The 26391-nt window shown below is 40.0% G+C and overlaps 1 protein-coding gene across 1 annotated transcript in view; it reads right to left on the reverse strand.

Moving 5' to 3' along the window:
• COLEC12 (collectin subfamily member 12) overlaps window positions 1-26391 on the reverse strand; it is a 77075-nt gene that overhangs the window by 35650 nt on the left and 15034 nt on the right. The window lies entirely within an intron of this gene.

Here is a 26391-nt window from a genome sequence, read left to right on the forward strand (position 1 = left end):
TCCCATTGTATGCTGGATAACAAATGCCGCAAAGTGCTGCAATCTATGAGTTTGGTTTATGGTTTATCATGCATGATTTTGATGGTAAACTTCCTTTAAAGACATATCTGATTCTTCCTTTGAAAGACGCTGTTGTGGACATATGTTCCTAGGCCTACTTCTTTTTATTCATTTCAATGATTTTGTGGGATGTTCAGCTACTGGAGGGACTGACAGTAAAATAGCACGAAAAGAAGTAGCTGGGCCTCACAACAATGAAACATGCAGACAACAGACTGCGGACACATTGGGGGACAATTATCAATAGTGGTGCAGGGTCTGTGTTAAATTACACAGGGATGTAAGATTGTGGCGCAAGGGGTTAATGAATTGGCGCTTAACAGAACTAGCTCACATTCATCAAGGTGAAATAGGACTCTGTAGACCAGCTTTTTGCAGCTCTAAATGTGCGCCAAAAATTGCAGCAGGAAAAGCGTTGGAATTTTAAAGCTGCTCCCAAATTGTGCGCCCAAAGAAACAAAAGGCGTGAGTGTTGGAAAAGGACCAATATTGTGGTGTCGACACTTCATAAATAAGGCACAACAGGCGCAGCCAGGGAAAAAAACTGTCAAAAAACAGGCAGAAAGCCTATAATAAATGGCCCAACTTGTTTGTGGCCAGGGAAGGTACACATTTCTGAGCAGGTAGGGCAAAGGAAAAACTGGAAATACATGGGAGGTTATAGAGGATAGAGAGATGATTTTGTGGACAGGTTTTTGAGTTTACAAGGTGTAGTGTAAATTTGCGACAAGCTTTTATGGAGAGGTATAGTAGGGAATATCTAACAAGCTCATTCATGGCCAAGAGCCAGGTGACAAGATAGCATGGTGAATATTTAGAAAACTAAATGAAATAATAATATAAAAAGTACTGGACCTTTTGCTCCTTAGATTGAAAAATAGCAAGAGGAAAATATGAACAAATCTGTGTAAGAGGTTTGGTTGACTAAAGCAATCCATACACATAGTGGGGGATAGTGCGCAGAGGTCCTGATAAATATCCCCCAAGGTGTGTATTACTCAAACCAACTAAGTCCAATATACTAAGTCCAATAGGACTGAACAACTAATGTATAGAAGGGCCTTCTAACATGTAGCATCTGCAATGTAAGGGAGACATGATATTGGAGAGACAAGGATTCGGCAGTTAATTGTCAGTTTCATGAATTACTTGTTCTATGTGAGATTTGCTGCTGCCGGAGGAGAAATAATTTGCTCAGCCAATGAATGCCCATGTATATGGGAAAGGTAGTTATCGGATGAATGACCGTTCAGTTGACTGCTTTCTAACATGTATGGCAAACATGACTTAACTTTTTAGATGGTTCTAATACTTATGGAGTGTATTAGCTATATACCTATTTCTGATAGAAAATGATTATCTCCTGTCTGTATACACTGCTTTCTTTTCCAAATGTGATAATGCCATCTTGCCAGCAAGTACTTCTCTTTTTATATATTTCCGATAACTATTTTGCTGGGTGGTTCGTTTTCTATTAAAACAGGATATTCACTGCTTAAATTTCTTGAGTAAATGATAAGAAACTGAAAAGGTTTTGACTAAAGCTGTAAATTTCCACTCTTGCTAGATAAATATGTGTTTTCCATGCATAAATCTGATTGAAAAATAATACTGGAAGCATAATGATAGGCTGTGATGTTACATAAACCAAACGCATTATGATTCAAGCTGCATGTGGGTGTAAACAACATTGTACTCCCAGAAGAGAACAACTGTGCACAGAAAGGTATTAGTACCACGTTTTGGACGACTAATGCATTCACCATGTTACGCTCTGTGATTAGCGCATATATTCAAAGGCTACTTTAGGTTAAGTTTACTTTTTACTTACTGGAATTCTTTTGGCAAGTTGCATTTTGAGCTGGAAAGGATGTAAACTATGTAATTTATAACTTTCAAAACATTAATAGGGATTAACCCTCTTGGCTGCATTGGGAGATGCAGTTAGTGCTCAAGTTGCTCTAGCAACTGAAACAAAAACATCCTAAAAAATCATTGTATAGTCACATCCTCAATCCATAAAGTTCTTTTTATGGCTGGGTGATTTGGTGAATAACATAGCACAAAAAACGACGAGATGATAATTTCGCCTCAGGCGGCAGTATGTGTTCTTAAGTAGGGGACCACCTGTATAAAAATTTTTCAAACCGCATTAAATGTTATCCTTAATGCACTTGGATTAATAACCTTTGCTATACAGTCTAAACATGTTCCTCAGAATTGCAAAGCAAGTTTTCCCTTTCCATGGAGTTCATTGAAAACTCATTGCAAACTAATGTTTAAATGTTATAGGAGGAGAGGCCAATGGAACAGTTTTACTGTTACCCCTTGTAGAGACCAAGACGCTGGGCAGCCTTTAATTCAGTGGTCCACAGAAAAAATCATATAGAGCCACATTTACTTACCCGTCCTGTTGACGCCGCCAATCCAGAATGTCTGACGAGGATTCTGAGCTGATGCGATTCACTAAGATCATGCGTCCAATTTCCTGCATGTGTCGCTTCCCCCGCTGAGGTCCATCGGAGTTCACCTTCTTCTTCCTGGTGCATTTGAATGCTGATCTTGCGACACAATTTGGTTTTTAAATTCCGCGGTTTGTCCGAATCTGTTGCGTTGTCCAACGTCCACGCCTCCAGATTTGTGTCACATGGAAGTTGACGCCGATGCGCCACAATCCAATTGCATGCGCCAAAAACCCATGGCAATTCAGGGCAAATCTGCAAATAATCGTGAAACCAGACGGAAATGCGTCCGACGGACCCTTGTGCCCTATAGTTTAATAATTTTTTGTAAAAAGTTGTTTGTTTGGGCTAAAATCGGGTGTAAATAGTATTTTTAAGGCAGTGATTATGTGTACTTAATGAGGTTGGCACCTACTTATAACCATAGTAATTATGTCATTAAACAGTATTGATCTGCTGCTTCAGAATCTATTCCTCTTCTGCTTATTCCTTAAAAACGCTGTCCTAAAATAATATTTGGGATGGAAAATATTACTGCTGAAATGAATGTGTGGGCTGTTTTTGGAAGATGGGTGGGAGCGGGGGCAAAACAAGAGTGGGAAAAGTATGCTGTTTCCAGAACTCTTATTTCATCGCATTGGGACTGCTATAGTAATGTGATCGTCTTGTAGGTTTTCAGGTTGCCATGCTTGTGGCTGTTCCTGATCCCTTTCCAATCTAATAGCCTCAAACAGGATTTCAAACCAATAAATGATGTGTTTTTGAGAGAAGAATGTGCGCAAGTGTGGAATGATCCAGACACCAACTCAAAAGAGATCAAACCTGGCAAATTAACAAACCCCCCAGTGGGGGGCTCTAAGTCTTACTGTGTGCAGGCAAGAGCAGGAAGTGGAAGCCAAGAGCCGTTGGCCTGCTGACACAGCTGTAGTCAAGATAACTCCTATCCACTGGTGCTCATGAGGGATATTCAGTTACAGAGGAGAAAACATAACAAAGCCAGGAAACAGATCAGCACACTGCAGATTTAATACACTCGTGGGATACTGCTGAGTTTCCAAATGCAGATGTCTTAAAGCATTTATGTGCCTGTGCACACTACATGCATCCCTCAGATGTGGCAAGGAGAGGATACCAGAAAAAGTTGTACTTCTGCTAGTCTAAATAGTGCTCAGAACAGCTGGAAAGCCAATTATTTATAGGAACGCAACTCTACTTCTCTTTTCTCTATATTCATGCATATTATGCACTCACCAGCTCTCAAAGCAGCAATGTGTATGGCATAACCTAGGCTTTTCAGACATATCTTTCCTTTTTCCCAGTAATCGTTTGACTACGAAAAGAAGCTTCTTTGCTCTGGACAATTCTGCTTTTACCTGTGGGTGTTGATAGTCTCATTTTAACTACCATTGCTGCATAATTCTACCTACTTGGGCGCATGCACACAAATGATGGCACATGTTTCAATGCATTGTGCATTGTGCTTGCACACACAGCCACGGTTTCCACCCTATGTATGAGCTGACTGCTAGAGCCTCAAAACTAAGAGCAGCTTTTCCTGCCCAAGTTTGTGGCTGAGGTTGTCTTTCCTGCAAACCTCACACACTGAAGCACATCACAGGCCGCAAACATTGGGTCCGTCGTTGTTTGAGCCCATAAAATGCACACGTTCAGCCTTGTTAATTCTTAATGATTATTATGAAACTGCCAACTTGCAAAACTGGAACAAGTTTTTCTACCTTTAAATCAGTGGCGTAACTTGAAGCTGATGGGCCCCAGTGCAAAGTCTGTGCCAGGCCCCCAACTATAATGTATGTTTTATAGTACTAGTCTTCTCATTATGGAAAGTGACACCTTGTGGGACCCCTAAACCTCCTGGACCGGTTGCGATCACACCCTCTGCACCCCCTCAAGTTACGCCCCTGCTCTAAGAGCATACATAGACCAATCATCCATAATGTTAAATCCATGAAGATTAAAGACCTATTCAGTGTCCCCTGCTAAGGGGTGAAATATGAGGAAAAATGTTTCTACTTGAAGCTGCAATAATGAGAATTGTAAATGAGCAACATTGATTTGGGCCAAATGGTAATTATAAGATGGCTGACCAAAACAGTAGGTCTTGTGGGTTGTTTATTGTATGAATAGGTTAGCACCTACTAAATGTGATGTAAGGAATGACAACTGATCAGATGGTAAGAGTCTTCATAATACCTGAGTGGAGTGCCGGCTGGCTTATCTAGTCAAGCTACAATTAAAAAAAAATTCTGGCTGCGATAGAAAATTGTCAAAGCACACAGTGCATCCCAACTTACCACAATAGGGTGGTGGTATGTATAGTGGTTTTGAGAGAGGTTTGTTAGAGCCAGGCGCCTAGAGTTGTGTACAGATGTTAAATATATGTAGAGGTAAAGAGGACAAAAAAAAGGGGGGGGGGGGGCGGTTGTTGCAGCGTCGGACCACGGTCTAGATAGAATCCAGTGGAAATATATGCAAGAGGATAAAAGGAAAATAAATGGGGTGAAAGGAAAAAAAGACAACGTGTCACAGAGTTACCCTTTTTTTTTCCTTTTATCCACTTGCATATAGCTTACCACAATGGCACAGTGCCGTTGCTGATCGCTGTCCACCACTCAGCAGACCTACAATTGGTACAACAGAAGTAGGTGACCAGGTTTAATCAATCATATTTTTTTATCTAGGATAAGTAGAGACTCAGCACAATATCTGTGATGCTTCTTTTTTATCTATCCAATATTCTTCTACAAATAATAACGTAGATGATGTTTCAGCCATTAGGCCTTTATCAAAACACAATGCTGTGCAAAGTCAGTGTAGTGGATGAGTAGGCACTGGGTATATTGCATCTACACTGTCTGTACAGCACATTGTTAGTCTAACATGTTTGTCTGGTTTGTGGCTGGGATTTAAAAAAAAAAAAAAAAAAAAAAACTCACAAATTTATGTGCAAAAAAGTCTCATCCAAAAGCAATAACACAGATAAAAAAAATGCATTGCTGGAAGAAAGACTCCCCCCTTTAATGCCCATAACAACGTCAACCACTCATGCAACCCCTACATCCTTATATAGCCAACTTAGTAAACAAACAATGGATAGTCCACCTTCATTATTGTGTACTGAAGCAGAGGTTTCATCATCTGGTCAGAAAAAAAAAGTTTTCAAGATTTTGAGATGGAAATTTTAGGCACAAAGGTAAATCTTGACAAACAAAAAAAAAATCTATATTTATTTTATTCACATTAAAAAAATGTTTTAATCGACATTCATCATTTATTTTCATTTTAACACTCACATCATGTCTCAAATAACATGGATCTTTATAGAGTCATGTTTTATGGTGTGCCATGCCTGACATATCATTTCAACGTTCAAAATAGTAAACTTGCTTTCCATGTTAAGTTATACATATGCAACATCCCCCACCGGATTACTGGTACTGGAGTGGTCCTGGAGAGTGGTCCTCAGGAATAGCTTACCAGCCTGGTAGTAGATGCAGGCTGGGAGAATTTGGATAGAGCTGTGTTTAAACTGTGTCCAAGCTGCAGCTCTGGATTTGAGTCTCCTGACTCTGGTCCTGGAATTTGGTTCTGTGTCAGTACTGACACTGTCTCTCTCTATTTACTCCAACTCTGAACACTGACTGACCATGAGGTCTGGACCCTATGCCCCTCCCTGTCCAGGGGTTTTATTCTCCTGGTCAGGTGGTAACATCTCTCCAATCACACTCCAGTTTACAATACAGCCAACAATTTGTCAATAACTTGCATCCACTTAACCATTGCCTGTTCAGGTAGGACCTACAGCTGCAAATTACCTGAGACTTCTTGCAATATCCCTTGGGTGAGTTGTGCAGGCTCACCTGATGGATCCTGACAGGTAGAGGGCCTTATTCACAACTACTCTCTAGCCTATACATTGGCAGAGGTGTTGCAAATACAAAAAAGGTTAACCCATTGCAGACTACCCACTGACGATTAAAAATTAAATTAAATATCCAGTTCCGACTTACAAACAAATTCAACTTAAGAACAAACCCATGGAAGCTATCTAGTATGTAACCCGGGGACTGCCTGTATACATATTACATACTGTATATACTCGAGTATAAGCCGACCCGAGTATAAGCCGAGGCCCCTAATTTTACCACAAAATACTGGGAAAACCTATTGACTCGAGTATAAGCCGAGGGTGGGAAATGCATTGGTCACAGCCTCCCCAGTATATAGCCAGCCAGACCCTGCCCCAGTGTATATAGCCAGCCAGACCCTGCCCCAGTATATATAGCCTTCCAGACCCTGCCCCAGTGTATATAGCCTGCCAGACCCTGCCCCAGTGTATATAGCCTGCCAGACCCTGCCCCAGTGTATATAGCCTGCCAGACCCTGCCCCAGTGTATATAGCCTGCCAGACCCTGCCCCAGTGTATATAGCCTGCCAGACCCTGCCCCAGTGTATATAGCCTGCCAGACCCTGCCCCAGTGTATATAGCCTGCCGCCGCTGCCAGATAGATCGCACAGAAGATATACAGGGGTCACCGGAAAGGTGTGTTTAGATATATTTATTTTTTTGACTCGAGTATAAGCCGAGTTTGGGTTTTTCAGCACATTTTTTGTGCTGAAAAACTAGGCTTATACTCGAGTATATAAGGTATTAATAAATATTTAAAAATAAACATGAATTATTTTAATAAAAAATGTTTATTTTTAACTGTGTCACGAAATAAACACAGCAAAAATGTTTATGGTAATGCACACAAGAAAAAGTTATGGCTCTTAAACCAATTACAAAAATTCGTTAGAAATTCTCTGGTCAGTAAATCCTTTTAAGGTCTGGTCTTAAAGGGGTTAAAGAAACATTACTGTGACACAATACAAAAACATTTTTATATAATATTTACAATATAATACAAATTTGAAATCAATTTTAAACATTTCCTTTGCATGCAAATTTGAAATGTAGGAATAAACCAAGCTAATCTATAACATCTCAATGTTATTGTCTTAAAAATGTTGTTCAATGTTATAGCATGTGAAAAATTAATGTCCAATTGTAAGTTGTTATTACCATCAAAAACAATTCCAATTTGTATATTAAATTTTATAATTTTTTTTTTTATTCTGTAAAAAAGCTGTCCAGCTGAGTGGTGGCAAATTTTTATGCATTTTTTTGTCACTACTGGCAAAATGTGTCTAAACATCTGAAACAGTAAGATAGACGTATCTAGTTCAGCTCAGCCTAGTGCACAGCGAGTTTGGACAGAGTGAAAAAATGAGAGGTGTCAAACCCCCAGTATAACCAGTATATGCCATACAAGCAAATGAAGGGTGTTTGGTAAAAGCCCTGGACTGTTCTGCAGATATATACAGTAATACAGACATGTAGTAAGCAGGAATAATCTGTTTAGTCTATGTTGGCCTAGTTAGCATAGACACCTTTGCAATGTCCATACTGGACCTGCCTATTATGAAGTAGGGTAGGTTGGTATTGAGGCACCTACTTCACCTGAGCTTCGGTCCTGTGTTTTTGTATAGCCCACAGGTGCAGGTCACCACTCTCGTTAGCCCCCTATATAGACACCAGGCCAGAAGCAGTAGGGCAAGCACCTCCTGACTATCTGAATGCTGGACTGAGTAACTGACCAAGGTAACTGAGTGCCTTGGTATATCCTGCTGGACTAAAGCGGTGCCTGGTAGCCAGGTACACGTATAGACTGTGTGGTGTTATTGTGTTAGTCAGTACTCAGACGAGTAGGTTTTGTTTTTGTTAATGCCTATGCTAAGGCAGTGTGAATAAAACACTTGGTTTGGACAATAATCTTCATGTGTCCCTACTTCCTGCACTACTACCTAGCGTCTGCCAGAGTGATTCCCCATGACGGAAACATCGAAAAGTCGCAAAAAAATGTGCAAATTCACAACTGCTCAACTACTAAAAAAAGAAAAAAAAGATAAATCTCCCTCAGTGTGTGTATTACCTGGGTAAGATATGGGAAACAAAGAAACTGAGACCCTGCCAGTCCCCAACTCCAAAGTTACAGGAATTAAAAAAGTTTTAACAATCAAGGCACAATCTACAGAATAAATTTCATTTTTAATTTGGTCCCCCAAAAAGTTGTTAGAACAATAGTGGGAGGCTAAGTGAATAGCTAAGCAGTCATTTCTGTGTGTTGCATGGGATCAGAAATTAGAGAGCAGTGGTAAATCAGAGGATGTAACAACACTTTTAAATGTTTGATCAGGCATTAAAAGTGGCAGAAGGCCCTTGCACATTTTAAAAAAATGATTGATCATACTCACACTGTTCCATATGTAAAATAAGAAAAAAAGGGAGAAGGATCAGCTTTTACCATCTTCACTACACTGTGAAAATGTGTTGAACCACACACAAACCACAATCCTGCAGTCAGTAATAATTAAGGCATATGATTATATCGCCTGACATCTGTCCCTGGAGCACTAGTGTGCAGAAGGATATGCTCTGGTGGTATTTGTAACCTCACGCTGCACCGGACCCTGGGGAAGTATTCATTTGACCTCTGCATGCTCACATGTCAACTCCTCATAGTTCACAAACTACACTTAGATTAATATTCAGAGAAATGGAGAAGGAATGGATTAAGCTGACAGCAGTTATATAGAGCAGTCTTTCCTGATATCTCACATACATGTGCTATTAAATCCACTAGTGCAGACCATGGTATAATCAGATTTCAGAAAGTCCAATGACATCATGATATGTTCCGCCTCAGGAAGAATTATTAGTACAAGATATAACTAGCACAGCTTCTCATAACATGATCATTACTACCACACAAGAGGCTTTACACTCCCAAGATTGAAGGGGAATTGACATTTAATTAATCTGACATATATTTAAATTTCTTCAATAGGATGTAATTTTAAAAAAATGTATCTGTATGAAAATAATTTCCCATAAAATTGTTGCCATGTTGTTGTTTATTAGAAATGAGCTGTCCTTGGATATGACTACCCACGCACTTTGGCAACTGTGGGCACATATTTGCTAATGAGGTGCCTGACCATCAGGATTCAGCAATTATTACCACAGAACGCCTGTGGGACTTCATATGCAAAAACTATTTGTCTCTTTGTGCTATCACTCCAGCAGTGGTGGTCCTCCAATCAAAGAAATATATTTATATTAATTAAATAAAATGTCAATGCCTAGATGAAACTGCCCATTTAACCTCTCAGATATGTGGTCTAATCAATTTATGTCTTCTATGCTGTATGGCTGCTATGTCTTGTTGGGAAAAAACATTCTCAATACGTATACAGTAATGCACTAATTTGAGGACACCATGATGCTAATGTGAATGCAATTACAGGTTAATTTAAAGAAAATCTACCACATGGATGCAGTGCTTCTAAACCAAAACTCTGTGGAACTAATAGCTTAGTTTTTGAGAAAAACGTCTTTAAAGGAAATCTACCATCAAAATCCATCATGATAAACCATAGACGCTTACTTATAGATCAAGGCACTGTGACTGTAGTAATCTTCTTATATTTGTTATCCATGGCCGCCGTACACTGTCTCACCCTCTTCCCTGCACCCTCAGCACTGAGAATACAGCTGGAAGTGCTCGCTGCACAAGTGTTGAGGGAGCAGGGTGAGAAAGTGTAAGGAGGCCATGGATAACCAATACTAGAAAATCACCAGAGTCACACTTTCAATCAAGAATATTAATTTTATATAGAAAAAGTGTTTCTGCAGCTCTGGTTCTTTTTGGTTTTTTCAATCCCTGCACATGCCTGGTTTTCACCTCACAGAGCAGCTGGCAGCACAAAGCGGGAGACGACCATGCATGCGCAAGACGTGCTGAGAGCCAGCTGACGTCACATGATGAAGCCAGAAGCCCCTGAGGCTCTTTTCCATAATTTTAAAAGTCATTTTTTTTTCTAAAAAATTTAACTTTATAGAAACAAAAATCACTGCATCCATGTGGTAGATTTGCTTCTGGAATATCAAATGAGGAATAAACTTGTTGGAGAGTAAAGCTTTGTGTGAATCACAGACGTAGTAAAGATGGTGCTAGGGTATATAGTGAATAGTACACGGCATGATATAGAGCACGGCCCAAATCCGGCCCGCAGCCTTTTGTTATTCGGCCCAGCTCTTGATTCCCTGTTCATATGATGTGCTTCACCGGAAGTGCAGGATAGAGGCAGGGTCCAATATTCACTTTCAGCTTGTGCATGCTGAAGGAAGATGGCTGCTGCCACTTTAACCGGGGGAGGAAAGAAAGGTGAGCAGGGCCGGTTCTAGACAAAGTGGGGCCCTGGGCAAAACTAAAAGTGGGGCCCCAAAATAAAACTATTTTATGACCAGTCACAGTCAGCAAGAGGCTCCTTTAGTATGGTAAAACAAACTGTAATATGGGAGAATTTTATAGGAGATAGATAGATGATAGGGAGATTTATGGGCAGCATGGTGGCTCCGTGATTAGCACTACAGCCTTGCAGCGCTGGTCAACATCTGCAAAGATTTTGTATGTTCTCTCTGTGTCTGCGTGGGTTTCCTCCGGGTCCTCCGGTTTCCTCCCACACTCCAAAAAATTTGGGGAGGGGGGCCGATATTTTCTGAAAGCAGACACTTGCCCCATTTTCAAAATTGCTTCAAAGATTTTATAGACATAGGCGCCTTCATGCAATTTTGATTCAAATTGAAACATTTTATTAAAAATACTTAAAATTTGACTTTGATGGCAAAAAATTTGATCCAAACAGAAAATATTTACCTTCACATCTCCTAAATGTAATAGATGGACATTTGTAGAGTTTACAAATGTGCCCTATTGATATGTTCACATGAATAAATCCACATAATATCACTAAAACTGTAATAACTAGATATCTGCTTTTCAGCTAGAAATTTTTAGACAGTCACAACCTGCAAAATATATCAATAAAACAGAATAAAAAGTAAAGGCGCCATAAAACCTATAGAATTTTGAAAGCAGACAACCAGGTGATGCATTTGGCAATTAACATTCAAAATTTCCTCTAAAATATGTACAAATCCAGATACTTATATAAAGAAAATCTACTTTCCTAAAAAAGTAAGATGTGAGGAGATGATACAGACCCCACATGTGTATATTCACCAAAACATGCAGCAAAGGGAACTGCAGAAAATTCACACAGATCTATCATTGTCTGTTCCTTACACAATGGTAACCGAAATAAATAACTATATATTCATAAACCCCTCTAATGAGATAATAAAAGTCACGTTTAGATGTGCGCCATTGTATTATCACAATAACAGAACCCTCCCCGCTTCATAAGAATGAAAGTGAGAATGTCATAACATGGGTGTAAATAATGGAGGATGGTGGGAAATAAAAACTTTATTCCAGGACATGTGAGTGTTTTTGGTGTTACATATAACTTTATGGACATGTTCTGGTCGCGGTGTAGTCACATTAGGCGAAGAGGATTGAATGTTCATCGTATCAGTCAATTTTCCCAACAAAAAATAACTATCACAAAATAAAAGGGAATACGAGAGAATGGGCCACATTTATCACTTTTGTGCGCATAGGTGTAGTAGTTGTGCCTAAATTCTGGTGCACTGTTTTCCAGAATTATCACAAGCTTTTACAGAATTAGCACAACCATCTGTGATAAGTTAATTTCCTGCCTCTTATTAATCACTTTACTTTAACACAGTTTAGGCGCAGTTTAGGCACAATGTTAGATTCAGGCACTTACATGTGATCCTGCTACAAGCTCCTCTCTGCTTCTCCCACAGCCCAGAATGAAGATAACACTCACAGCAGCACCCAGGTGTGTGACACCCTGCACCCAGTGACCTCCTCAGCAGGGGCTTCTCCTGGAGGGGATCCCCCAGTGCTGGTCCCCTGCTGCACCCCTGTAATTCTGCACAGTATCCCCCTCAGACACACTGGTGATACTGTGCACAATTACACAGGGGACACTTGTCAGTACTATGTGCAACATTGTGTAACGTTCTCTTCTCTCTTGCTCTGAGCTCAGGATTCTGCAGAATGTTTTGTAAATAGAAGGTGATGAAGTGTAAATAGAGTCTGTAGCTCCTGTCTGCAGAGTATCTAATGACTGTATTATCTGTACTAGTGTCTGCAGAGTATCTCATGTCTGTATGATCTGTTCTAGTGTCTGCAGTGTCTGGATGAGCTTTTCTGCTAGAAATGAGCTCTTCTGCAAAGGGGCTCAGTGCTTTCTTCTCAGATAACGCCAGCTCCGGGCTGGAGTGTTTTTGCGCCCATTTTTGCGCCTAAATGAAAAGTCGCAAGTGATGAATATCATTAGGCGCATCAAAACATCTGGATTGCTAGGATAAATGAGGGAAAGCTGGTTATTTTTTGCTGCGCAGCTAGCATTTCGTCACATTTAGTCGCAAAAATGGCACAAAAAATGGTGCGCCTGAATGAAAAGGCACAAAAACAACAGAAAAAAACGATTGATACATGTGGCCCAAAGTGTGTTCTTAGATTTGCATAGAGAAGGGTTTAAAACATGAATATTAGTTGATATTATCCCTTCTCAAAATGTAGTACTAGTAACATATAAAGTGAATATATTCATTATCTGTGAGGTGCAGCAGCTCCTGTGTGCAGCTAATACTCCCTGCAGCCTGATGGCTAAGAATCTGGAGGGGGGTGTACACTTCAGGGGGCTGTATCTCTGGCTCTGTGACTCATAGAACCTCACTTCTTTTTTCCTATGAAAGAAGAGAGTCTCCTCTTTTATATGAATCTAAATTTGTGTTTCTAAAATGCAGAAAAACGGAGATATTAACTGTTAAACTGCCGTCGGAAGTGATATTTATATATAAAAATGGCACCTGATATTCTCACTTTAAACCTGAATATCTCTGGATCCATAGCACCCAGGGGTGCACCTAGCCTTTCTGCTGCCTGAGGCGAGCTATAAAAAGACGCCCCCCCCCCACTCCATATATGTAATATATAAAGGAGTGTCAGGACCAGACCCAATCATATTGGTTTAATGTGAAAATAAAGCAATGCAAAATACATAGAGCTTCCCATTGTACTATATTATAAACAGAGTGAGCTACCATAAAGAACAAAATACATACAACAATCCGCCATATAATATAAAATCAATACAGCGTGCCGCCATATACCATATAATACATACAGCTTGCCGCCATACACCATATAATACATACAGCGTGCCGCCATATACCATACAATACATACAGCGTGCCGCCATATACCATATAATACATACAGTGTGCCGCCATATACCATATAATACATATAGCGTGCCCCCATATACCATATAATACATACAGCGTGCCGCCATATACCATATAATACATACAGCGTGCCGCCATATACCATATAATACATACAGCGTGCCGCCATATACCATATAATACATACAGTGTGCCGCCATATACCATATAATACATATAGCGTGCCCCCATATACCATATAATACATACAGCGTGCCGCCATATACCATATAATACATACAGTGTGCCCCCATATACCATATAATACATACAGCGTGCCCCATATACCATATAATACATACAGGGTGCCCCCATATACCATATAATACATACAGCGTACCGCCATATACCATATAATACATACAGCGTGCCGCCATATACCATATAATACATACAGTGTGCCGCCATATACCATATAATACATACAGCGTGCCCCCATATACCATATAATACATACAGTGTACTGCCATATACCATATAATACATACAGCGTGCCGACACATACCATATAATACATACAGTGTGCCGCCATATACCATATAATACATACAGCGTGCCGACACATACCATATAATACATACAGCGTGCCCCCATATACCATATAATACATACAGCGTGCCACCATATACCATATAATACATACAGCGTGCCCCCATATACCATATAATACATACAGCGTGCTGCCATATACCATATAATACATACAGCGTGCCGCCATATACCATATAATACATACAGCGTGCCGCCATATACCATATAATACATACAGCGTGCCCCCATATACCATATAATACATACAGCGTGCCGCCATATACCATATAATACATACAGCGTGCCGCCATATACCATATAATACATACAGCATGCTGCCATATACCATATAATACATACAGCATGCCCCCATATACCATATAATACATACAGCGTGCCCCCATATACCATATACTACATACAGCGTGCCCCCATATACCATATAATACATACAGCGTGCCCCTATATACCATATAATACATACAGCGTGCCGCCACATACCATATAATACATACAGTGTGCCCCCATATACCATATAATACATACAGCATGCCATCATATACCATATAATACATACAGCGTGCCGCCACATACCATATAATACATACAGTGTGCCGCCATATAGTATATAATATATACAGCGTGCCACCATATACCATATAATACATACAGTGTGCTGCCATATACCATATAATACATACAGTGTGCCGCCATATAGTATATAATATATACAGCGTGCCGCCATATACCATATAATACATACAGCGTGCCGCCATATACCATATAATACATACAGCATGCCGCCATATACCATATAATACATACAGTGTGCCGCCATATAGTATATAATATATACAGCGTGACACCATAAACCATATAATGCATATAGAGTGCCACCATATACCATATAATACATACAGCGTGCCACCATATACTATATAATATATACAGCGTGCCGCCATATACCATATAATACATACAGCGTGCCCCCATATAGTATATAATATATACAGCGTGCCGCCATATAATACATACAGATGCTGCCATATACCATACAATACATACAGCGTGCCCCCATATAGTATATAATATATACAGCGTGCCGCCATATACCATAAAATACATACAGCGTGCCGCCATATGTTATATTTTACATGGTGGCATGCTGAATGTACACACATGCATACTGACTATACATACAGCAAATACATTTATAAACAGTAGATACACCAAATATACACACACACATACATATACCACATACAGAATATACAAATATATATATATACATCCATACTTAAATATACATCCATACAAAGAAGTTACCTTACATTTTTTCTTCTTCCATCGTTGGCCTTGTCCTCCAGTGGGGGGGTGGGCTTTGCCAGGGTGGTGGGAATCAGTCCCGGGGGAAAGGGGGGAAACGGAGCGGGGGGGGGGGGGAAGGATTGGAGCCGGGGGGGGGGGGGAGCGAGCCGGGGGAGGGGATCCGAGCGGGGGGTGGGGAACCATTGTGGACTTCGGACCGGGCAGGTACCTTTGCCGGGTGGGTGGATGTGCCGGCCAGCGGGCCGCGAAGGGAAGTGCCGGGCGGCCGGTGGATGTGATAAACGGACCGCGTGGGAAAGTGCCGGCTGGTGGGATGGTGGATGTGAAGGGCGTGCCGCGAGGGGAAGTGCCGCTGGGTTGATGTGATGAGCGGTCCGCTGGGGAGTGTGCCGGCCAGCGGGCATGTTGATGTGATGGGCGGGCTGCGAGGGGAAATGCCGGTGAGCGGGTGGATGTGATGGGCGGGATGCGGGGCGAAATGTGCAGCCGGGTGGCTGTGATGGGCGGGCCGCGGGGGAGTGTGCCGGCCAGCGGGCGTGTTCATGTGACGGGCGGGCCGCGTAGGGAAGTGCCAGCGAGCGGGTTGATGTGAAGGGCAGGTCCATGTGCCGGCTGACGGAAGGGGGGCGGGGGGGGCGGGGGACGTGGCGGACGGAGAACATGCCGGCAGGCGGGACCCCGACGCCGCCCCCTCGTCTAGCAGGAGGCGCGCCGCCTGAGACGAGAATCTCAACTCGCCTCATGGCAGGTGCGCCCCTGATAGCACCTAGAAACAAAATTCAAGATTCATTTGAAAGAAGAGATTCTCCCCTTTCTCCCTGGGGGCCCTGGGCAATTGCCACCTTTGCCTACCCATAGCGCCGGCCCTGAAGGTGAGTAAGGGTTTTTTTTCACAGTGGGACAGGAGAGGAGCACTGGCTACTGGGAGGCACTTTGACTGCTAGGGGGTATTGGCTACTGGGGGCAGAGTGACTGGTTGAGGGGGTAGTTGCTACTGTGACTATTGGGGAGTATTGGCTACTGGGGGCAGTGTGACTATGGAGGAAGTAGATGCCACTGCAGGCACTTTGACTGCTGGGGGAAGTGTGGCTACTGGTTGACACCCCTGATGTAGAGGAAGCAGCATGTAAGACCAGTGACTATAGGGTACCACAGGATCTAGAAAATTCCTACAAAAATTCACCTCCCAAGTCAAAAAAGAGCGATCCTTGCCACTTGTGTGATTTTATGAAGACTATTCCATGTTTGTAACTCTAAACCATTGCACAACTCTTAGAATACAGCTTTGTAAGTCCTGGTTACTATTTTAGACTGGCAGAAAGGATAGGACAGAGGAGTGCAAGGAGACCACAGTATTAGTCACAAATTGAGATGTAGAGGTTATGGACAGCAAATTTTGTAAATGTATCCTGCAAAATGAATATCGTAAAAAAAACAAACAAACATTGATTGAAATACTGTTTATCATTTACATTGTTTCTGCAAAAAAGGAATTAAAAAGTATCCAGAAGATATGGTGTTAAATGACAATTCTTTAAAAAATGTTTAAAATTTATTTTTAGAGTACTAAAATAAAATGAAAGTGTAAAATAATCCAAAGTGCACCGATCTGCCGAATAAAATAAATATGTAAATGTTAATTGACAATATACTGTATGTCATAACAACAAAACCTAAAAACGATGCTGGATAAGCATTTCATTTTTCATTCTACACAACAAATAACTTTTTCCATAAAGTTCCATCTATAGTGCCATGAATTTAAATGTCACTGTGTTCTGTACTTATTATATACATTTGTAATGAACCACTGAAGGGGACATTACAAACCAACTAGCTTCAGTTGGCTTCCTGGCTAGCTAATGGAGACTGGCCAGCTCTGTTAGCCATTGTATCTATTTCCATTACCATCTAGTGACATTTTGTGATGTGCCATATGCTGTGCTTGAGTTTAAAAGTTAATGTTCTTACTGTTTATATTAAATGTTTGTTTGTTGTTATTCTTTCCTGCAGGCCAGTCATTGGATCGCTAGGAAATCCCCCAGAGGTGAAATCTATAAATATTCCCTCTAGTTGGATTTCTGGGTCTTTCTGCTTGGGTCTTTCTGCTTGGATCTTTCTACTTTGTCAGTCCAGGACCTGGTCTCTAGCTCCTATATAAGAGAGCAGTGGCTCTATGTGCCTAATTCCACAAAGGCTGCACCTGATGGCTACCTAAGAAGCCTAAGCTACTACTTAGCCCCTAATTACTGAACCAGAGCTTAGGTACTATCCCAAACCGAGCTACAGATCCAACTAACCACTGCCTCATGGAACTCTACAGAGAGGAACCATTACAGCTTGTTACTCACTGCTGCATCGGTCATCTGAATAAAGAGACGTGTGTTCCCTAGCTGCTGGGCCTTCCTTTTACCACCTGCCCAGGGATCAATCACCACACATACACCACACATACATCGGTAGTGCCTCAGGAGGAATACTCCAGTACATTGCAGATTCCCCCTCTTTTTGCATTCCCTTGCTGGCCCTGATACACGTGGATGAGGCCTGTTCACCTGGATTAAGCGACCCATGACATAACACTGCTGCTAGGCTGCACTACAAGCCAGACACTCAGGTACCAGGCAATCCAGCTGCCCCACACTGCGGTCAGACCCCAGTAGGTGGACATACATAATGGATTGTTATGGACATTTACTGTCTTTTCCTCTTTTGCCTTGAGCTACCTACAGTAGTTCTGATTGAAGGTAAACAAGTAATTACCCCAATTAGTAGACTTATATAATGTACAACCTCTCTACTCCTCCATTTTCCTCCAGGAGTGCAGAGGTTTTTAGTTTTCTGTACTATCTGGCTTCAAAAAGAATTTGTGGCATGTACCATCGGACACTGTGATATAAGATATATTCTTTCCCAGAACTGAGAGTTTAGTTTAATACATTAAAACATATAACAAGTAACTGCTTAGTTAGAATGGAAGATAATTTTCACTCGGTTATTCTTATCCTTCTTAGGGCTGAAATGGTTAACTTACTGTACTTGGAAATCGTGGAGATTCCAGTAATCTGATTTGTTTAAACTCTAGTTGCAATAAGTAGTCATAGGAGCCAAGGTCATTGTAATTCTTGTATTCTCTAAAGTATACAGTTAGACTCCAAGAACATTAAGGATACCTTCACAATCACACAAAATAAATATTATCTACATACCAAGGAAGAAATCTCTCCGGCAGTCTCAAATCATGCATATACTTTAGTCATGTATATTATTCAGTAATTGTGAGAACTTTTACAAACATATATACCCAAATATCTGCAAGCAATTTTATTAGATCATATGCTAATAAAAAATGATCTCTTCTTTCAAATGAATCTTGAATTGTGTTTCTAGGTGCTATGGATCCAAAGATATTCAAGTTTAAAGTGAGAATATCAGATGCCATTTTTATATATAAGCATCACTTCCGACGGCAGTTTAACAGTTAATATCTCCATTTTCCTGACACTTAGAAAAACAAATTTATATAAAAGAGGAGACTCCTCTTTCATGGAAAAAAAGAAGTGAGGTTCTATGTGTCACAGAGCCAGAGATACAGCCCTCTGAAGTGTGCCCCCCTGCAGATTCATAGCCAGGGAGAATTTGCTGCACACAGGAGCTGCTGCACCTCACAGATAATGGAAATATTCACTTTATATGTTACTACATTCTGATGAGGGATAATGTCAACTAATATTGATGTTTTTAATCCTTTTCTATGCAGAACTATGTAAGAACACACTTTCTCTCTTATTGCCTTTTATTTCATGATACAATGAACATTCGATCCTCTTCACCTAATGTCGCTACATATTAACACCGCGACCCACAACATGTCCATAAAGTTATATGTAACACCAAAAACACACACATGTTCTGGTTTTTATTTCCCACCATCCTCCATTATTTACACCTATGTTATGATGTTCTCACTCTCATTCTTATGAAGCATGAAGGGTTCTGTTATTGTGCGGATATTACAATGGCGCACATCTAAACGTGACTTTTGTTATCTCATTAGCTTGGTTTATGGATATACAGTAAAGTTATTTATTGTGTAAGGAGCACAGTGTGTGACGCTCAGTGCAATTTTCTGCAAAAATTGTCTGGTGCCCCTGTGGATTTAACGTTCCCTTTGCTGCATATTTTGGTGAATATACATATGTGGGGTCTGTATGATCTCCTCACTTCTTACTGTTTTAGGAAAATATAATTTCTTTATATAAGTATTCTGGATTTGTACATATTTTAGAGGAAAGTTTAAATGTTAATTGCCAAATGCATCACCTGGTTTTCTGCTTTCAAAATTATATAGGATTCATGGCGCCTTTACTTTTTATTCTGTTTTATTGCTTTATTTTGCAGGTTGTGACTGTCTTAAAATTTCTAGCTGAAAAGCAGATGCAGTATCTAGTTATTACAGTTTTAGTGATATTATGTGGATTTTTTCATGTGTACATATCAATATGGCACATTTGTGAACTCTACACATGTCCATCTATTACATTTATGAGATGTGAAGGTTAATATTTTCTGTTTGGAGCACATTTTTTGCCATCAAAGTCAAATTTTAGGTGCATGAAGACGCCTATGTCTATAAACTCTTTAATGTAATTTTGAAAATGGGGCAAGTTTCTGCTTTCAGAAAAGATGTGGTTTGTTGGGTTTTACTTTAATTCTTTTTTGCTGTAATTTCAAAATTTAAAAAATTTCTCTGGTCAATAACGCGACAAAATATCCATAAATGCCAGGGGGAGAAAGGGTTAATACCCCTTGATTGACTTCCCGGGTGAAGATGCTTATCATCTATCTCCTTTCCATACATCTATCATCTGTCTAGTTATCATCCCCTATAATCTGACCATTTGTATATCTCACTTTTTCTCAATTTATTAATCAATTTTTTTATTTCTCTTCATCTTTCAGATTTATCTTCTACCATAATAATTCTAATTAATAATTCTTTATTTATATAGCGCACACAGATTACGCAGCACTACACAGAGCTTGACAACTCAGTCCCCAATGGGGCTCACAATCTATTCAACCTACCAGTAATTTTTTGGAGTGTGGGCGGAAACCGGAGGACCCGGAGGAAACCCACGCAAACACCGAGAGAACATGCAAACTCTTTGCAGATGTTGACCAGTGCTGCAAGGCTGTAGTGCTAACCACTGAGCCACCGTGCTGTCCATCAATGTCCCTATCATCTATCTATCTCCTATAAAATTCTCCCAGAATTACAGTTTGTTTTACCATACTAAAGGGAGGCTCTTGCTGATTGTGACTAGTCATAAAATAGTTTTATTTTGGGGCTCCACTTTTAGTTTTGCCCAGGGCCCCAATTTGTCTAGAACCGGCCCTGCTTGATCTTGATCATCTAATGCCGCAAGGGAAAAGGAAACCTATGTTGAAAGCCTTCCTTCAAGCCAACCTCTACCCCTGCACCATTCATAAAAAAGGTGAATTCCTTTTTTTACAGTTTCTTTATAGATTTTCCTTCTAACATCCATGATGATCACCAGTAACACTCAGTACGCTTTTATTCAGAACTGATTGTGCACAGGAAACAGTACAAAATAGATTAGGACCAAATGATAAAAGCTGAGGCATTAAATCAGTAAATTCTGATAAATGACTTCAGAGGCCGCTCTTCATTGGGTGAACCCCCGGCCATCACAACACTGATACTCATATTTACCCCATCCCCACCCTTCCCTACCCAGGTTGTGTCCTTATGTCTGACAACTTCCTGAAATGTTTCAATTAATATCTGCGCTTGTAGATCTTGGATATAACATGTAGTGTCTCCTAATTCAACACTAGATTGTTTCCTCATGTTTGAACAGTCAATTGTGATCCTTTGTTCCCACATATGTAATTATTTAATTAGACACATTGTAGAAATATAGTCTACATCACTTTATAATTGAGGAACATAAAGTCCTTACAAATGACAGATCCTGTGAAGAAAGGGAGAAACGTCTTTAAACAAAGAGAGAGACGGCAAAGTGGATGTAGATACAAAACCTACAAGCAGAAGCAATGTGTTGTTTATATTACTAGTCACCTCATATGAGTAAAAGATGCATTATGGCCTCCAGGGTTCAGGGGTGACCAAACCCTCTGCATCTTCTCAAGTTACACCCCTGAATACAGGTAGAAGTCAAGAGTTTAAAAAGCTAAAAATCAACAATGGCAATAATATCATGCTTGTTTGACATGCAACCAGTAATCTACAATCTACAATTTGCCAACCCTTGTTTACACGGTTAGAACCTAAGCCAGTTTGGTTACTATTTTTGTGGTTTTTGTGGTGAAGGCAATGTACTGCCTATAAGCATAAGGAGTCATGTAAGTGTCTCATATAAACATCTGGATATCTATCTCTGAAGGAGAAAACGGATAATAATGCTGGCATTGATAAGTTATATGTTACGAAACAAGTGCGGACGAGGATTGATGTTGAATTAGTTGGCCTTCCTTTTTGTGATATGGTTTTAATTAGAATCAGAAATAAGAAGAATGAATCTGTTTAGTGTTTTTGAGGATCCACTAAAAGTTGTTGTGATGTAGAGTTACTCTGTATCTTTCCTAAAGAGGTAATGATTCAATATGTTCTCTTCTTTTTAAACAAAAGAAGGACATAAGAACATTAAGTACCTCTGTCAATGAATCCATATGCCTCAATGAATTTCCTGGCTGCTCAAAGCAATGTAATTGCTCCAATCTAATACCAGTGACATACCGCACATTCCTCGTGGTGAAATGCTTATCTGTGCTCCATGCCATCCTGTCTCATAGAGGGAGCGTAATGAGTCACAGATGTGAGGTCTTCCTTGTAATGGGTGGTCACACTGGAATAGCACCGGCCTCACTGTGCACATCTGCTTTGACCGTTAGAGGAGATATCATACAAATAGCTGTGTTCTGGATAAATATAACCACTATAATCTTATTAAAGAAGAAAACATCCTACAAAGAATGCAAAGCACACATGTTCCTCATATAATTGTAACCATGCTTAAGCAGGAACAGAGGAACAAGGAAAGTGATAGCACCAAACCCACTGCTGCATCAGAGACTGCATCCTCAGTCAAAGGTTAAAGTTCTCTAGATTAAATGTCATGCCTTATCGAAAGGATAGGGCATAAATTACTTATAGGAGGATCATAAGGAAATAATTAAGAAACAATGTGAGCATGTGCAGAGCTCCTTCACTGACTGTCAATTATACTGCTGGAGATGATTGAGTTCAGTGCTTGACTATGCCATAGACAAGGATTGGAGAATAGAGTGCATGCTTGATCAGTCACTGTCTCAGGGTTCTTCCCAGGTGGTGGATAGTCTTCAGTGGGTAAAAACTACATAACACGAACTAGCAAACACTGATCAGGGTACGCTAGAATTACCCAGCCTTGGATCAGACAGAAACAGAAGTATATTAAAGGGAACAAGGACAGATAACTAGACAATGAGCCAGTTGAGCTTATCATTGTCATTGATTGCTTAGGCTGACAGTGATAAAACCAGGCAATACATTAGTATTACAGGGTATTATAATGAACAAGCAATCAGATGCCCCATAGAGTGAAAGCTTAAAAAAGTGAAAAAAAAATGTCAATCAATCAATAAAATTGCCCCTAAAGCCCATATATAGATATAAAAATGACACATAACATTAAAAAAGTGAAAATAATCACATAAACCCTACATATATGCTATAAACCCTAAATATTGGTACATCCATAAAGACCCAATAAAACTAAATCATTATTGAATGCCTGCAATGAACCCCATATACCTATATCAAAAAAATTCAATAAAAAGTAATAAAAAATGTATCTACTCCAGAATGGTACTGGTGTAAAGTACAACATGTTCCGCAAAAAACTAGACCTCAACCTGCTCCATAGACAAGCACTCTTGGAAATAGCTGATACAGATCCACATGTGAATTGTCTCGGTACAAAGGAGAAATTAAATAACAAATTTAAAGATGGTTTTTCTTCTTGTATCTTTTGTGAATGTGTAAATTTTAGGGGTAAAGGAACGTACTACCGAAAAATAGACCATTTTTAATTTCACCTCCATTTTGTTTTAATTTTAATGAAGCTTTCATAGGCTTAACAATCTTTCTAAAAGCTGTTTTTAGTAGTTTGAGGGGTGCTGATTTAAAAATGGAGTGATTCATAGTGTTATTCCAACATTATATTTTTCACAGTTTTGGTAAGTTTAAGGATTCAAAAGTTTTAACCATATAAAGTGACACTTGTCAGATTTGGAAAAATAGGGCTGCACATTAAGGGTGCATTCACACGTGGCGTTTAACGCATGTCCAAAACACAATGCAGCAGCTGAAGTGGCAGGTGAATTGAATTGATGTTAACATCTGGATAAAACGTAACTGTTAATGTTATAGTAACACATTTGTTAATGGTTGCGTTTTGTAAACGCAAATGTTAACAGCAATTTAATTAAGCAAATCGTTATTCAGCTGCTGCATTGCGTTTTTAAACACCTGCATTAAGCGCCACATGTGAATGTACCCTCAGCCTCAAACTAGCTGTGTCCTTAAACGGAATTTCCCACCAAGTAAGTTTGCTGAATGGCGGGGGTCCCAGGTATGGTGATCTCCGTCAGCTCCATAGAGATAAATGGAGCAGAACGATCATGCACGGTTGTCTGCTCCATTAATCTCAGGGAGCGTTCTTTTGATCTGTGGGAGTCTCATCACTGAACTGCTAAACTGTGTATATATAGGGCTCATGGACTCATACAAAGGGGGGGGGGCTGCATATTCCAAACACCCACCTCTAATATTCCCATCTGGAAGCGACGATCAGTTGCCATGACAGCCTCAGGTCTTTGTAATGAATACTGTGTAAAAATGCCATATACTGCAATACAGTAATATTGCAGTATATGGTAGGAACGATCAGACCATCTAGGGTTAAAGTACACTAGAGGGTCTAAAAAAAAAAAATGTAAAAAAAAATGTAAAAATTATAAAAAATAAAAAAAAATAATTAAAATTCTAATTATGTTAGGTATCACCGTATCCCAAAATGCCCAATTTATCAAAATTTAAAGAGGGTTATTCCCGACGTTGAACCCCATAACATAAAACGCCCAAACACAATTCTACAGCAATGAAAACGTTAGCTTATCTGAGAAAAAATTACGTATTACACAGCTCCGAAAATGAAAAATGAACGAAAAAGCACTGCGTCCTTAAGGGGTTAAAACATATTCCTGGTTTTATACTCAAAAACTCTATTAAAAATAACTAAACAAAGCATTTCCAAAACCTGCTCTTGAACAGCAGGTGGAGCACCTTGGAGCTTCTATTTTGAGAAGAGCAGTCATAAATGTCCCAGACATATTGAACCACCTCTTCAGGAAATATGAAAAAACTCCAACTGCCCCACCTGAAGGGTCAGGAAATTAGCCAAATGCAACAGCAAAACTGATGTTTTCCATAATTCAATGTAAAGACAATCTGGCCACAGACCAAGGACTGTGTGTAAACAATGTATGCATTTTATGTGGCATTCTGTTCCTCTAAATGTTTTTAAACAGACTGTACACTGAACAATAAACTTCTTTGCTTAACTTCAGGGAGGATATTTGGTCAGAGCAAATGATGCCAAAAAGTGACCAGCAAATGTTTCCATCTGCCTGTAATTCAGAAGTGAAAGCCAGTTTAAATACGCTCTCGCAATACGTGAGATCAGCAGTTTGTGTGTCTCTCAGATTAAAACAAAACAAAGTTACTCTACCCTTACACATAACTCACTCCGTCATCCGCCAGAATATTACATATCATGTAAGATCCAGTGGTAAATATTTACCATTTCCAATCCATAACATATATATCATTATGTTTAGAAAAAGTCATTAAAAGTATCATGCACATCACGTATAAAGCATCAACAAAAGTAAAATAAGCATAGTATACAGGGCCGGCAACTGTTACCCTACCCTATGCAGTAATACTGTAGAGCAATTGAATGTCCATCAGAACATCTCCCTTTATGAGACAACCACGTTTTTTGGACATGAATTGAGAACTTAGGACTAAGGCTCAAAGGTTTTTACATGTACTTTGTTAAAAAGAAGGCTCATGCCAGTATATGGGTGTTCCACAGGGTAGGGGATAACGATCTGATAGGTGGAAACTTGTCTCCTTGGACTCCCACCAATCACAAGAATGTATCCCTAGCGACCTGGAGAAAAGGGATCCCTTCTCACTAAACGATGGAGTGGCATTACAAGCATGATTTTTGCTGTGTATTAGTATGATACTGTAGCACAGTACTCGGCGATCTCTGCCACTCCCATTCACAGCTTTGTGAACCAATTTTGATCTGGTGGGCGCACACTTCATTACTGTCGTCATTTCTCCGGCGCACGACTGATTAGTTCCGTCTACCCATTAATTACTAAAAGCCGTGCGCCACTTTAATACATCGGGCTGTGCTTTCCGGAAACTGATCTCCGATGCCGTCAGTCGTCCTTGCGGCAGAATTAGTAAATCCCCCCCATTGTGAATAAATGGACAGGCATAGTCACATCATTTAATGAATATATAGTCAATAGTTGTAGATCTGAGGTTTAAACGGAATCTGTCAGCAGGATTTTACATATCAGATTAATGGCATGCTGCTGGAGGTTCCATTATAC

The sequence above is a fragment of the Engystomops pustulosus genome, chromosome 5 (assembly GCF_040894005.1).
Source record: "Engystomops pustulosus chromosome 5, aEngPut4.maternal, whole genome shotgun sequence".
In the NCBI taxonomy this organism is placed as follows: Eukaryota; Metazoa; Chordata; class Amphibia; order Anura; family Leptodactylidae; genus Engystomops; species Engystomops pustulosus.